Source organism: Stylophora pistillata, chromosome 12, assembly GCF_964205215.1.
Source record: "Stylophora pistillata chromosome 12, jaStyPist1.2, whole genome shotgun sequence".
In the NCBI taxonomy this organism is placed as follows: Eukaryota; Metazoa; Cnidaria; class Anthozoa; order Scleractinia; family Pocilloporidae; genus Stylophora; species Stylophora pistillata.
In genome coordinates, this window is record NC_142530.1 from 4,753,673 (window position 1) to 4,770,163 (window position 16,491).

Genomic DNA, 16,491 nt, shown 5'->3' on the forward strand with positions numbered 1-16,491 from the left:
CGTGCTTCATCGCGAGACGGGAACGAGTGGCGATGTTCAAAAAAGGGTTGCGATGGAATGGCTTCAATGCGCCGGAATTCACCGATGCGCACACACAGGGTATCGAAAATACATGGTGGGGAATCAAGCGAGGTTTGCCCTAAACAGGAACATCCAAAGGACTTTTCGATGGCTACCTACAAGAATATATGTGGCGTCAGCACTACGAAAACAATCCCTTTGGAAACATTATCGAACGTATCGCCCAACTTTGTGAAGTCCAGAAAGACTAGATACAAAGGTTTCTTTGCATCGCTGTATGCACCGGCCTTCACGAACAATTTTCATCACTAGGACACGAAAGGATAATGAAAGAATCAACCAAAATCACAAGAACAGGTAAGACACAACATTTATTTAAACTTTGCATTGACAAACTTCAAAGCCTGACCGTAGACTTAACGTTATTTTCCGGCCAATTTTACGCTTTCAAAGCGAAACTGAACATTCAGTTATATTTCAAAATTAAAAACCTCTGGGAAATTACTTGAGTTTTCTGTTTTGCAAAGCCAAAACGCGCCAAATTTACCCTGTTTCAAAAAAGACTTAGAAAAAGAATCCAAATTTTCAAAACAAAGACTACTAGTCTCTGCGGAGTTCTATTGTTATCGCTATTGTTTTAATTGAACAAAGACTGAATGCATAATTAATGTATGGGGTTATATGGTACTCTTGCCGTGTTTAAAGATTTCTGGTAGGCAGGAGCGGCTTGGTCGAAGGAGGTTTTGTCGGATGATAGGGATGATAAGCGTCTGTTGATGCCGGCGGGGATGCTTTTCGTGGTGGACGGTGGATGGTTGCTTTCGCGGTGGACGTATTGTGGTGTAGTATTGGGTTTGGTATATGGCTGGTAGGTGTTTTGGCCCAAGCCAAAACTACCATTACACGTAAAGACAACAGCACGACAGACACATACATCGGGCTCACTGCAAACGACTTTAAGTCGCGTTACAACAACCACACCTTATCATTCCGACACGCAAAACACCGCAACTCCACCGAACTCAGAAAACACATCTGGACACTCAAAGACAACAACATCAATTATTCCATCACCTGGCGCATCCTATCTACCCACCTACCCTACAACAGCTCAAGCAAACGATGCAACCTATGACTTAAAGAGAAATTCCTAATCATTTGCCACCCACACCTATCAACACTCAACAAGCGTAACGAACTCGTCTCTTCCTGCCGACTCAGAAACAAAGCACTCCTACGCAACAGCTGACTTGACACTTTTCACACTGCATAAACCATGTTAATTAGCAATTAGTGTAATATATAAGCGATGGTATCGCATTATTCTGCCATTTAAATCTCCTGATGAGTGGGCAACCACGAAACAGGTCTGTAGGGATGCATATGTAGTTGTTTTTTTCCGACTACCACACATTATATATATATATATATATATATATAACTAACTGCAGACAGTACTGTTTCGGCCTTCTGGGCCTCATCAGTGCAGTGCTAATGCTAGGATGGGGGAGAACCGAGACGGTCACCCCAAACGACCCAACCTTTGTGGTATCGTCTAAGCCATGCCAGAGTGCTCGAACTAGAGTAAACCAGCGAGCATGCGCAATTGCAACGGCAATGACTCATCCTAGATAGAGTGCTCAATTTGGACATGAAAGCAAAGCTTTGTATGCCAAAGAGCTATATCTAACTGCAGACAGTACTGTTTCGGCCTTCTGGGCCTCATCAGTGCAGTGCTAATGCTAGGATGGGGGAGAACCGAGACGGTCACCCCAAACGACCCAACCTTTGTGGTATCGTCTAAGCCATGCCAGAGTGCTCGAATATATATATAACTGCAGACAGTTTTTTTTTTTTTTTAAAAATATAAAAGCCTGGAGACCAGGCGGTTTTATTTCGTCAATGATATCTATTTACAATTCTAATTGATTAAAGTATTCGAATTAAATTATGAGTTACTTAAGTGTTTACAGGTCTCCATTAACTAATGACATTTTCTCTTACAGGCGGCACGAACAGCGCACGGGCTATAACAGCCCGGAGTAAGCGCCCACCTGTAAGAGCTAACAAAGTTCTATTTACAAGTTTTCTATTTATAAAGTTCTATTTACTATTTACAAAGAGTTTTGTCCCGACCATGTGGGGCGCAAACAGCGCGCGGGCCTGTAGCCCGGAGTAAGGACCCCTCATGGGCGAGGTTTAACAAGTTTTATTATATACAAAGGTTCAGGGGGGAGCAAGAGAGGGAAAGAAGACAGGTTTACCAGCATCGGCCGAACAAAATGCGTTTTTAAAAGACCAAAAATTCCTTAAGGTATCAGTGTCGCTGCTAAGAATTCTGAGTTGGACATCTTTTTTAATTAAGTCGATAATCGCGTTGGAGCTCAAAAGAGAACCTTCGAAGGTAGCTTTATTTCTGGCAAGCCAACACCAATATATGATGGTTGCCTTGAGAAAGTTAGATAAGGATATACTGGTGGTAGATTGGTCTAGGGAAAAGGGGTAATAGATAGAGGTAGGGGAGATAGAGAAGGGGGAGTCGAGTAGAACACGAAAAAGGGGAGAGAAATAGTCCCAGACTTTCACAACTCTGGGACATCCCAAGAAACAGTGTTCAATAGTTTCTGTTTTACCGCAGATCGCGCATTTGTCATTATTGATGTATCCCCAAAACTTTAGGAGATATCTTACGCGGATCATTCTATGGATCAATAGCCAAATTAGATCGTTCTTCTTGTTCTCAATTAGCTTTAGGCGAGACTTGCGCCACACCCAGGCCCAACGATTGATGGGGCGGTCCATAGCAGACGCCCAAAAACCGGAGCACCGGGGTGCAACGCAGACGGGGTCAAGCAACAAAAGATATAAATTCTTACTGGTGAGTAAATCAGGTAAGGCACCAGTTTTCTGATGCAAGGTACGGAAATTATCTAAACAAAGCCGGTAGTAATTGGAAGGAAGGAAGGAAGAGGGGCCAGAATTTGTGGGAAAAGAAAAACGGGGATCTAGAATAGTTAGCTTATGTCCTAAAAAATATCGAGCTAGGTAATGCCATTTGGATGTGCCAAAGTCATCTCTTAAACTGGAAAAAACAGAAAGGCGCAGGCTAGCGCACTTAGCTTTAAAATTAACGACGTTGAGGCCCCCAGAGGATGGGGGCGCACAACAGCGATCGCGACTTACATTTTCCATTTTTCCTTTCCAGATAAAAGGCCAAATGATCGACTTAAAGCTATCGTGCACCCAACGGGGTGGGGGGATGACTTTAGCAACGTGCCATAAACGGCTTGCGCCTAAAGTGTTTACAATTAAGGTTCTACCGATAAAAGACAGGTCTCTTTGTTTCCAAAGATTTAGAACCGAACTTAGTTTGTCTAATTTGGCCCGCCAATTGTCGTCGTCGACATTGACGAGGCCGTTTGAGAAGTAAACACCAAGCACTCTCATTTTAGTGACCCATTTAAGGCCATAGGGAGATTCAATTCTAGTTCGCCATTTTCCTAACCACATTGCTTCAGATTTGGACGTGTTCAGTTTAGCGCCAGATCCTTGTTCAAATTTTGATACGACTCGGAGAAGTGAAGAAAGAGATCTTTCGGATTTTAAGATGCAAGTAGCATCGTCAGCGTACTGGGATATTTTGTATTGAAGGCCCCCTGCTCCGGGGAGCAGGAAACCTTCAATATCTTTACAATTACGGATTTGCGTTGATAATACTTCTGAAACTAGCACATAAAGGAGAGGAGATAATGGGCATCCTTGTCTCACCCCTCTTCTTAAGTGGACAGGGGGGGACAGGGAGCCATTAACAATGATTCTAGAGAAGGCTTTAGAATAAAATAGTTCGACCCACCCACAAAAGGAGGGGCCGAAACCAAATTTACGCAATACTCTCATCATGAATTCGTGGTCAACTCGGTCAAAAGCTTTTTCTTGATCTAAGGAAATGAGAATACCTGGTTCATTAGTTTTGTCAATCATGTCAAGGGCATCACGAAGTAAGGCCAAATTTGAGAAGATAGTGCGGCCGACCACGCCGCACGTTTGGTCTGAATGCACGATGGAGTTCATGACTTTTTTCAATCGTTCAGTGATGATTTTAGATGCTAACTTGTAGTCAGTGTTTAACAAGGAAATTGGGCGCCAATTTTTTGCGAGGCGTCGATCATCTTTTTTGTGGATGAGTCGTAGGAGGCCCTCGTACTGGCTATCCGCGAGGGAGCCAGCAAGAAAGGCCTCGTTCAAAACAGAAAGGAGAGATTCGCTCAAATCGTTCCAAAAACACGAGTAAAATTCTGTTGGGAGACCATCAGAACCGGGTGACTTGCCGGTCTGAAGGCCTTCCAATGCAGTAAGTAATTCTTTATTAGAAAAAGGGCCTTCACATAGATTGCGCTCATAATCAGTCAGTGAAAATTCGAGGTCGTCAATTATTTCAGTTTGAATTCGCATATCAAGAGGATCTTTGGTGAATAAATTCTTGTAGAAATTGGTTAAAATTCTTTCAAGATCATTTTGAGAATTTCTGAGAACACCGTTCTCGTCAAAAAAAGATTCAAAACTATTCATGTCAGCTCGTTTTTTCTCCAGACGGAAGAAATAGCGTGTTGGTTTCTCGCCTTCTTCGAACCATTGTGCTCGGGAGCGGACTTTAGCTCCTTCGGCTTCTTTCGAGATTAGAGAGGACAATTGGCTTTCCAAATCGCTAATTACACCTGGGTTATTTAAGCGATTAGAATGTAAAGCGTTTTTAGCATGGGTTAATTGCTTAGTAATTAGGATTCTTTTGGCATTTGCTATTCTCTGTTTACGGATACAGTGTGAAATACTTGTTTTGCGGATTTCAATTTTTAGAGCATCCCACCATTCGCGAAGGGAGGCGAATTCGGGAATTTTAAGCTTAAAGTTATTAATCGATTTTGACATAATGTTTTTAAATTCTACATCTGAGAGTAAAGAGCTGTTGAACTTCCAAATTCCAGGACCGTGATTAGAAGGGTTAGTCGTTAGTTCAATTTTTACAAAGTCATGATCGGATAGGTCGTATACGCATGGAAGAATATTACATTTCGTTACTAGGGTTAAGCCTTTAGCGACGAGAAAGCGGTCAATTCTAGATGCCTGAGTATGGTCTTTGTTAGACCAGGTGAAAGTTACTTTGCGCGGGTTGTTTTTGCGCCAAATGTCTGTAAGTGAGAAGTCAGCACAAAGGGATCGGAGAAGTTTTTGATCAGACAATAGGATGGCGGAACAATTTAATTTATCTAGGACATTGTCTACACAATTAAAGTCTCCCCCGATCACTAGATCCCCTTGGGGGAGAAAGTAATTGTGCAGACAAGAGAAAAAACTTTTACGATCCGAAATAGTATTGGGAGAGTAAATGTTTACTAAATTTAGTTTAGAATTATAGTAGTCAATGAGTAAGCTCAATATTCTTCCTTCGGAATCGGTCAAAAAACGGATAATTTTGCCTGGGAAGTTTAGAGAAAAGAGGATGGCAACACCGGCAGACCTGCCAGTCCCGAAGGACCACAGAAATTTGCCGCGCCAGAGTATTTCGAATTCCTCCGCTTGTTTTTTGCATGAGACATGCGTTTCTTGTAAAAGGATTATGTCACAGTTTGAATAATTTAATTCTTGAATAATTTTTCGACTTTTACTGGAGGACCCGAGTCCTCGCACATTTAGAGAAATTATTTTAAGCTTACTCATTGAATATAAATAAAAAATTAATGTCTGTACCGCCTTCTCCTAGGTTTAACTCTCTCCCATCCATCATCATCAGTTTCGGAGCCAGAGTAGTCACGGCGGGAAGATCTATCGCGGTCATCGCGGCCGCGATAATAATCTCGATCGTTTCTATCTCTCTCTCTTCTGTCGTCTCTCCGGTCATCTCTTCGTTCTTCTCGATCGTCCCTCCCTCGCTCGTCTCTTCGTTCTCTTGGTCGTTCTCTTCTACCTTCGTCGCGTTGTTGTTCTCGTTGTTTCTCTTGATCTTGTTGTTTCTGTTGTTCTTGCTGTTTCTGCTTTTCTAGTAATTTCTGTTGTTCTTCTTGTTGTCGCTGTTGTTCTCTCTGTTGTTGTAGTTTTTTCTGCCTTTCTTCTCTTTCCTTGGCGCGCTGGGCTCGCTCTTGTTTCTTTTCCTCTTCAGTTTTAGGTGGCGTTGGCTCACTGTCGACGTTCGCGCTGAAGAGCAGGAAGGGGCATTGAGGCATGGAATGGTTGTCCGCTAAACAAACGGAACATCTTGGCGAGTCTTTACATTCTTGAGCTCGATGCCCAGGGCATTCACAATTAAAACAACGGACTGCAGAGCAGTCTTTGGCCATGTGGTCAGTAGCTCCACAATTCCGGCAAGCTTTTGGCTGATTTGGGTACCATATTTTAATAGGTTCACCAGCTATGTTGATGTTGGCAGGGATGGTTCGATGTAGCGCCATTCGAGCCGTTCTTACTCCATTCTCGATATGTTGTGCAATTTTGTCGCGCCGAAATGAAAGGACACGACCGTAGTGGCTGAGTCGGCCAATCACGGCAGTGTCGGGTAGTTCAGCGGGGGCTTCATGGATCTTGACGAGGACCAAACGATTTTCGCAGTCGCCCAAGAACACTTTGAGACCGGCAATCACGACAAAAGGTGTTTCAAGAGCGGCTTCTTTAGCTGCACGGCTCTTAAAAGTTACGATCCAAGATCTATTGGACGCCTTTCTCTGGATTCCGGTGATAGCGTCAATATCGATTTCTGCCGCGTCAAAAGCTTCGAGAATTATTTGCGATGTGACGATTGTATCAACGCTAAAATAGATAGAGCGATCCTTCGTGATTTTACTTTGACTAGGAGCATTCAAAAAAGGCACGGCCTTAAATTTCACACCCTTATTTTCCAGATTTTTCAGTACCTCAGGGATTTCGATTTCCACGTCTGCGTCCCAGGACTGTGAACCTTCTACCACGCTTGCGTCTACGACGTCTCCTGGATTCGCTGTCGAGTTATCGGTAGTAAACTGGCTGATATTTTCACTTTCCTGGCTGTCCATGTTGACCAATTGCTGCAAAAGCAAGAAAAATAAACTTTTCATAAGCCTTTTAACTCAAGAGGCCGAGAAGCTTTTTACTTTTTCGGCCTTCTGGGCCTCATCAGTGCAGTTTTTTTTTTATGTTTAAGGTGGACGGCCGGGCCCCCGATGAAGGGCGTGTGCAATGCCCGCCGACCAACAGGACTAATCCCACCCATGGCTTGCGTGCAATGCCTTAGGGTTAGGGTTCACCAGAAACGAGGGTCACCAGACACCAAACTCGCTGGGGAATCGAACCCCACCTCAACAAAAATTAACACACTCACACCAAAAATTGAACACACACACTCGATAACTTAAAAAACTTAAACTACTTTTTAGTTTTCATTTTTAGGTTTTAAATTTTTAAACTAATATTAAACTATTTCTTCGGAGTGTACTTTAGCACATGTCTAGGAGGACCATTTTGCGGGTTGAGAACAAACGCAATTGAACCAGGAGGAACTTGAAGGTGTGATGTTAACCGTAGGAGGTCTACTCTATCACCTGAAAGGCCAGGAGGTGTGGATAGCAATTCGAGAATTTCACTTCTGGACTTGGAAGAAATGACCGACGTAACGGAGGGTGGCGCGGTTATCTTATTAGCGACTGGTACGGAAATCGACTGGGTTGTATCCGTTGTAGCAGGCTTCTTTACAGTTCCTTTTGGAAACCGGAGAAGTCTGGGGAGCAGCGCGTTTACGGGAGACATTGTCTGATGGTACTTGGTCAACCGATGTGCAGGTTGGAAAACGGTCCTCGCTGGCCTCAAGGTTATAATTGCACTCTTCAGACTCAGCAACAACGTCATTAGGGACGGGAGCAATTGTCTCAGCTGTCACATCATTTTCTTGAGCTACAGACGAGGGTATGTCCATCTCTACTGATGTGTCTACGGCAGGTTGAGCACCCACGGTCGCCTGACAGTTCCTAGCTAGATGTCCACCTTGACGGCATCGGAAGCATTTGCCCCTAAGGGGACACTCCGCCGACTTATGACCAACTTTATGACAAGTAGTACACTGGAGGGGTTGCCCCCTATACCAAATTTTACAGCGGACGCCACGGATAGAAATAAACGGTGAAATGACATTCCTAATAACCATTTGGACAATGCGTGACCCGGTGGACACTGAAGGCCTTCCGGGCCAAACCTGATTGCGAACAGATTTGACCGTACCGTATGCGGACAAAGCTGTGCTGATGGCGTCGTTTGATCCCTCAAAGGGAAACCAAGAGACTACAACAGTAGTAAGCTGGGGAGGAGGAGGAGGGGGTTTAACCACCCTACACTCTACATCGCTCAACTTGATGACACCTAGCTCCTCAAAAAATAACTTAGCAGCATCGCCGTTCTCAGCAAAAGTGACTCTCGCAACACGGCCAGGACAGGCCTGCACCGCAGCCACCCGATGGTCAGACTCACGGTCAAAAAAACCAAGCAACAAACCAACCGCTTCCGAGAAAAGTACCTCCTCAGGGAGCCCCTGACAGTCAACGTCGATGGTCCTATTAAAGGACACGACCATGCTGAAACTCGGACCCAACCCAAAGACAAGTCAGAGGGATGGGTGACCGAAACAGAGAAAAAGCAAAAAGGAAAGCAAGTTCAGGTCGACCGAGAAATCCAAAAAAAGGGATGGGCGACCAAAACGGAACCAAAGAAAACAACCACTGCCAGGGAGGAAAAAGTCGCAAGTTTTCCCTCCCGGCAGGTACTCACTTATCCAACTCAGACCTCGAAAAACACCAGAACCAACTTCAAACTACAAGAGTATGAAGCAACACTTACCATGCGAGACCTGGGCCTCATCAGTGCAGTTTTTTTTTTTTGTTTTTCAGGCGCCCCCGGCCACGGACCCTTTAGTGCAATGGTCAGTGCTGCAACGGCCGGACGACATATATACTTAACGGAACCGGAGTGCAATGGTTCCGCCGAGTAACGCCTGAAGGAGGGTACACCAGTACGCCAAAATCGCCCAGGAATCGAACCTGGCCCCCCGGAAGCGCTCCCCGCCTAACGGGGCACCTGAACAGTCGGGGCGTGCAAGGACTGCTGTTGGGTAACGAGTCCCATAATGCCTCATCAGTGCAGTGCTAATGCTAGGATGGGGGAGAACCGAGATGGTCACCCCAAACGACCCAACCTTTGTGGTATCGTCTAAGCCATGCCAGAGTGCTCAAACTAGAGTAAACCAGCGAGCATGCGCAATTGCAACGGCAATGACTCATCCTAGATAGAGTGCTCAATTTGGACATGAAAGCAAAGCTTTGTATGCCAAAGAGCTATATCTAACTGCAGACAGTACTGTTTCGGCCTTCTGGGCCTCATCAGTGCAGTGCTAATGCTAGGATGGGGGAGAACCGAGACGGTCACCCCAATCTATATATATATATATAAAGTGTGACTTGATTTTCGTAGAACAGTGCTCAATACATAGAAGTAGAGCGAAGTATATATTGTGGGAGGAAAAAGGCAAGTAAACTACAAGTTCATCCCTACAAGCCTGTTTCGTGGTCGCCCACTCATCAGGGGATATAATTTGCATGATGTAACTAGTCTAATTTATGCAGCGCGAAATTGACAGTTTAGTTGTTGCGTAGGAGGGCTTTGCTTCTGTGGCGGCATGAAGACACGAGTTCATTACGTTTGTTTAGTGTTGATAGTTCGGGCCGGCAGATGATTAGGAATTTTTCTTTGAGGCAGAGGTTACATCTTTTAGTTGAGCTGTTAGACGGTGAGTGCGATGAGAGAATGCGCCAGGAAATAAAGTGATCGATGTTGTTGTCTTTGAGGGTCCAGATGTGCTTGCTGAGTTCGGTAGAGTTTCTGTGTTTAGCGTGGCGCAATGATGCGGTGTGGTTTCTGTATCTTGTTTTGAAGTCATTCTCTGTGAGTCCGATGTACGTTTCCGTCGTGTTGTTGTCTTTGCGTGTAACGGAGGCTTGGTAGATTACTGATGGTTGCAGGCAGTTTCCGTCGAGCGGGCATGTGTTCTTTTGTCGGCAGTTGCTTGTCTTGTTGTTATCAATGGTAATGGCGGTGGCGGCGGTGTCATCAGACTGTATAGATGCTGTTAGGATGCGTTTGTTATGGTTGTCGATTATCTGTTTCGTGTTGTTCATGCAGCTGTAACTGATTTTGATGGTGTTTCGGTTAAAGATTTTTCTGAGCTTGTGATCTTTGGGAAAGTGCTTGTCTACTAGGGCGAGGAATTTGTGTCCGATGTTGAACACCAGCTTGCCTGGGTCGCGTGGACAAGTTTCAGTTGGCAAGACATGTTGGGTGGCGGTAATATAATTCATTCCACTCACTCGACTTCATTGGTGCGTAAATGTAGGAATAACGGGGGACCAGCTTGCTCCCATATTTAATTTTTTTCCAGATTGTTTAAGATATGGTCATTTCTTATGCCATGACACTAAGCGAAATACGTAAAGCTGATCCTAAAGTTATACCAAAGAATCATTTCATATATTCCAAACCTAACGTTTTCATTCCCTAAAAAAGGAACGCGTGATGTAAATATGCTAATCTCATTTGGCAACCAGGTACTGAGCTAGCTGGACAACGAGTCTTTAACTACAATTGGCGAGTTTTCACGTTTGACGGTTTGTGATGCACAGTTATGTTTCAGGTTTCAGTTGATTTGAAGCTTTAACATCTCAGGGGTGGTTCGATGATATGTGAACGCTGTATAACTTCTTTTATGTGGTTTCTTTTCAGGATATGGCACACTCTCCTCGAGTGGTAATTTGTCCAATGTGCCAAGGCAGGTAGATGTCCCGATTGTTAGTCAAAATGGATGTGAAAGAGCTTATGGATCGCAGATCCAAGACTCCATGGTCTGCGCTGGACTCGATAAAAGAGGTAAGGATTCGTGCCAGGGAGATTTTGGAGGGCCACTGGTTTGTCCAGATGGAGGAAAGTTCTTCTTAAAGGGTGTGGTTTCGTGGGGATCTGGTTGTGCCACTCCAGGAAGTATGGTGTTTACGCCAGGGTCCGTTACTTACGGCAATAGATTGACGAACAGATGAAAAACAATTAGACAAAGTCTCATGCACAATGAAAGTCCTTCCGAAAGACCAGAACTGCGTGTTTGTTCGTGTATTCATTGAGTATACTACAATTTAGTTTGGTAATTTGGCAATTTATGCGATGATGAAAATAAGAAAATCTAAAAAATTACGCCTTTACGGATTTATGGCCCAAGCACGAAGGGTATTGGCCAAAACTTGAGCGGCAAAAACGAGGTTCCTGATGATGCGGATCGAGAAATCAAGTCTTGTTTTCTCGGGTTAGTGGGATTTTTTATTTTACTCCTTGGTCCAATTAGAGAGGAAAGATTTTAATTCAAACAAACCTTTGAATTTAGCGGTCTGTATAGTAGATTATTGCTTGTTAATCTGAGCAATCATAATAGGTGCAGTCACAGAGAGATAAGCGCGGTTTGAATGTTTTTATGGTTTTATCGAGCGAAAATAGAAATTGTTATATGATTCAAGGTCAACCTGTGCGTAAAAAGTCTGGTATACTTAACCCTTTTTTAATTCAGTATTTGCATGTTCCGTGAACTCAACTTAAAAAAGGATGTGTAACTCTCTTGATATGTTTATTTGGAATGACTCTGTTGAGAGTATCTGATCATTGTAAATTGGACAAAAATATATACACATGGAATTGCAAATTAAACACATGTATAATGTAGTTCGGAAAAAAAGAATAGTTAATCACATACCAGCCGTAGATGTACCAATATATAAAATATTCGTTCTTAAGGGCCTCAGGATTGGTATGGCCAGCCAGCTCAAGCATTTTAATTCTCGTTGATTGCTCAGTTGTCTTTCTAGAAACTTGAGGCTGCATCTAGGTGGTTTGCACGTTACGTCATTGCCACCATGTTGGTGGACGTAAACAACAGATATCTCACTAGCTCCTTTTGTTCGTCCACCAGCATTTGTTCCTTTCATTATTGTTACCGGTGTCTATAGAGATTGGTTGCAAATCACCTATTGTTTAGGTCAGGAGAATGTGGCTATAAGACAAAACATGATTGTGGTGTTTTCAGTCCACACATATAATCAATACCTTAGCTTGTAATTGTCTAACAATGTTGCGCTTATTGTGCTAATGATAATCTAAGGTACCGGTGTATTTAAGATCATAGGAGATATTATTTTAAATCCTAAAATAATTATTTTCAGGCAGATTAAGGAGGAAATTAAAGGAAAATGTTGCATGAAAAGAAACACATTGCAATTAAATAAAGAAATTAAGCATAGGATCTTTATGTATAGACTTCTGAGTACAGCTATACTAGGAATTCATCACGTAATTAACTAGAAATAGAAACCATCCAACCCAACGAGTGGAAAGATTTCCGCATAGTCCCAGACTATTGTTAAGTAAAGTTGTGGTCCCTAAGGCAATCCATTTTTTTTCCTCCACTGTTTTCCGCATGAGCTACATGTATAATGAGGCATGGGCATGGGATTATTGTCCCATTCGACTGTGAAACAAAGCCGTCGTCCCAAAGGCAAACTATTTTATTCGTCATTGTTTTCTTTATTCAAGAACTGTTTGCATAATGAAGTATGGGGATGTGCAGACAACGCACCCAACTAGTTTTACATTGATATTTTGTCGAATATAGTTTATGAATCTTTACATATGAAACAATAAGCGAAGAACATGAAAAACAAGACATCATCACAATCTTATGAAAAGAAATGTTTTAACCGCAATGAAAGGTTTTCCAATTGCACGTTACCATTTCAGAAAAAAATAATTCTGATACTCAACTATCATAATAAAGGAAGTGACCATTGTTTTCCCACACTTTTTATCGTTCAAAATCTGCTTATCTTTCTTCCCGTACGCACACGACATTGTTCACAAGATTAACTATGAGTCAAAATCTATCAATGACAACTTTTCATTGACCATTACGCTAGTAGGAGTCTTCAAGACTTTGAACGAAGGGTAAACATGCAGCCTTAATAAAATAATTTTTACTGGATTACGTCACATGTGCACTCGAGTAGCCCAATTCCGAATTACCTATAGCCTCTTTTTCAAAGCGAGTCCTGGGGCTCATCCTTTGATATGATAATAAGTTACCATTCACATCCAAAACAAACTCATTTTCACAAGAATGGTTGAGCACCAGGCCTCGTTATGAAAAAGAGGTCAAAGGTAATTCGAAAATGGCCTATTCCATTTGAACTTATTTGTGACAGTTCTGTGTTTCAAAATAAATGCACGAATCCCCTCCGCAGTTCCAAGTGCCACCAAACTGTTTCTCTGAGAGACAGTAATCTGCCTTCCGTAGTCAGCGGTTTGAATTTAATCAGCGCACGGACAGACTTACGACCATCATGTGAAAACGTTTTTTTTAATTCAGTGCCCCGTTATTTAAACCGAAGCAATGCAATGCTTGCATTATGAATCATTCACGAAAGTTGTGTGGCCTATCAGTTCAATCAAGCTGGTTATTAAATACAGAAACGCCTCTGCAGACCCTAAAAAGATAGGAAACCTCTGAGTCATTGTAGGTAAAGTGAACACATATACTAAATGCAACTGACGAATAATCTTTGCTTCAAAAAGATTTATCGTCAAGTACAACAGATGACGTAGAATCAGTTCTAGAAATATGTAGGAGTTTCTGATTTTGTGAACCTTGAAATTGTACAGAGCGGGTGATGGCATACGTTTCATAAGTCACGTTTAAAAAAGTTCAAACCTAGAGGTTAAATTCGTAAATTGGAAATTACTTCCCTTTCAGAGTGATTTAGATCAAGGTAATTAGGTAATATCAACTAAGTTGAAATTGTAAATTGGCCACCGTAAAGAGTTAAAAAGCTGACGTTTCGAACGTTAGCCCTTCGTCAGAGCGAATGACGAAGGGCTAACGTTCGAAACGTTAGCTTTTTAACTCGTTACGGTGCCCAATTTACAATTTCAACTTAGTTGATATTACCAAATTACCTTGTTACCTCCACCGACACAGCACCACAGTATCTTTAGAAACTTAACCCCTGGATTTAAAGTGCCTTTGAAGTAAAAATTTTTTTTGCCCTGTTTGTTTGCTTATGTCTTGATGAACACAGCTAAGCGATTTTGATCGACCAAAAGCACTTTCTTGTATTATTTTTTAAACCTCAAAGTTTGGATTTCGCAATCTGAAATAGGTCCATTTTGCGCGCGGTCAAATCTCTCATCTTACACAGGAAGTGACGTAGTTGGTGGTTCTGAAGACGACAGTTTCATGGCGGAAAAGAGGGCAAAGAAGGGAGCTAAGAATTATTGCGCGGCCGGTGGCCCCAATAAAGTGAATTGCTCCAACAAAACCGGAACAGCTGAAATTTTCATGCATTACTTTCCCAAGGAGGAAAGTTTGCGGCAGAAATGGACGCGCTTTGTCCGGATAAATCGGAAAGATTTCGTGCCGAAGAAGTCGTCATGCCTGTGTTCCGCTCACTTTGAAGATAGTTGTTTCGAACATAAGCCGGTTTCTTCAACTGGAGAAGCTATTCAGTTGAAAAAAACGGCTGATAAAAGGTTCAGTACCAACAAGGACTGATGTTGTGCCCTATACGTTTCCTTTGACTGACCGAAAGCGGCGAAGAGTAAGTGAAGTTTATTTACTCTGTGCTAATTTCATAGCACGTGGCTTTGTTTTGTAGAGTAGACATCTATATTTATACAGGATAGCCCCTTCAGTGTAGGAAACACTGGTATCAACGGGGTCCTGTTACCCATCCACCCTACCCAAGTGGAGGACATCCATTACACAGGTTGTCGAAACGTCAGTCACTGCCACCGACAACAGTCCTTCTCAGGACTACACTCACCCGGACGATCAGACTACACCTTCACATGTTACCCCCGGGTTCAAACCATTTACTGCATCCATTACACAGTAATCTCGTGCATGGAAAATTAACATCTCTTGCCCCTAACCCTGCAGGAGATGAGACCTCCATTTATTCGTCCCTAACCGAGAAGACTAGAATATCTAACCATTTCTTGATGTTATAGAAAGGTAGCATATTCTTCTCAATTATTTTAAGACCCTGAGTGTTGGTCCGGCCGGGACTCGAACCCTCGACCTCCCGCACAACAGTCCAGCACTCTATTCATTGAGCTAACCGGGAGGCGGATATGTATTCATATCATTGCCTGAAGGAAAGTTTTGCCGTTTTTGATTTGGAAAATAAGTAATATATTTTTGTATCACTTTAGAAAGGTGCGAAGAATCGAAATTCATCGCTTCAAGCTGACTCAACGAAGTATTCAGCAAGCTAATAAAAGAAAAAAAACTCACCATTCGTTCAAAGGTACTTCTCTTTCCAATCTAGACCTTAATACTACTGGAGAAAGACCATCCTGGTCTTCTTCAGCGTCCTCCTCTTCATCACTCGTGTGAGCTGGCGGTTCGTCGGCGTAAGGTTGGACTTGTTCAAGTACCTCCATTTCTTTCGATGAATCGCTGCTAAGCTGGTCATCGCTTGAAATCATAGATGCCGAAGATGATATCTGATCGTCACTATCAGACACACCTGCGTTTAAGCCCAGGAAATCGAAGCAAATAGAACTTTGACGGAAATATTTTCAATCTAAAGCACACAAAATCATGTGTAAACAAAGCGCCAGAACCACCAACTAGGTCATCAGAGCCAAACTCGTTCCTAGTTTCCGGAGACAGCGATAACGTCTAAATTAGGGACTTCGAGCCACCAAAAAGCCGATTAAAATTTCTTTTCTTGAAATTTCTTTTGTCATTCCTTAATAAGGACATAATAAGCTACAAAATTATGCAAAAAATTTACTTCATAGGCACTTTAAATCAAGTTAGAATTAGTAATTACAGCAATTTTCTACGATTCAAGTTTTTCTGTTTTTTGTTCTGTTTTTATTCTTACATCATTGTTTAGCAAGTAAATGGTTTTGTCTCAGAAGTTATGATAAATTGTATTTAGCAATGAGCCTTTTCCAGGAACAATGCTCGGAACAAATGGAATTATATCACTAAGCTATGTCCATAAGCTCAAATGACTGGATGAATTATTTCAGCACATTCAAATGTAAATGTCTTCACCAGAGTCCATGAAAAAAAAAAAATAATACCTATATAAAGTTCGAACTCAAAAAGGTTGACGCATGTTAACTGCGTACGAGTTCGAGTCAAACTGTACCTAGAGTTTGATCAATGTAGCATCTGGTATAACGATATATTACTTTTGACTAACCATTGCGATCCCTTGAAAACTTATTATAACCTGTGTTCTCTAAATCTTCTTAAAACGTTTCATCCCCACACTGATTCCTATCCATTTCATGATGTATGAATGAAAGTTCATCGCGGATTAGATGTCCCTGATTTTATCAAATTGACACGAATCAGCG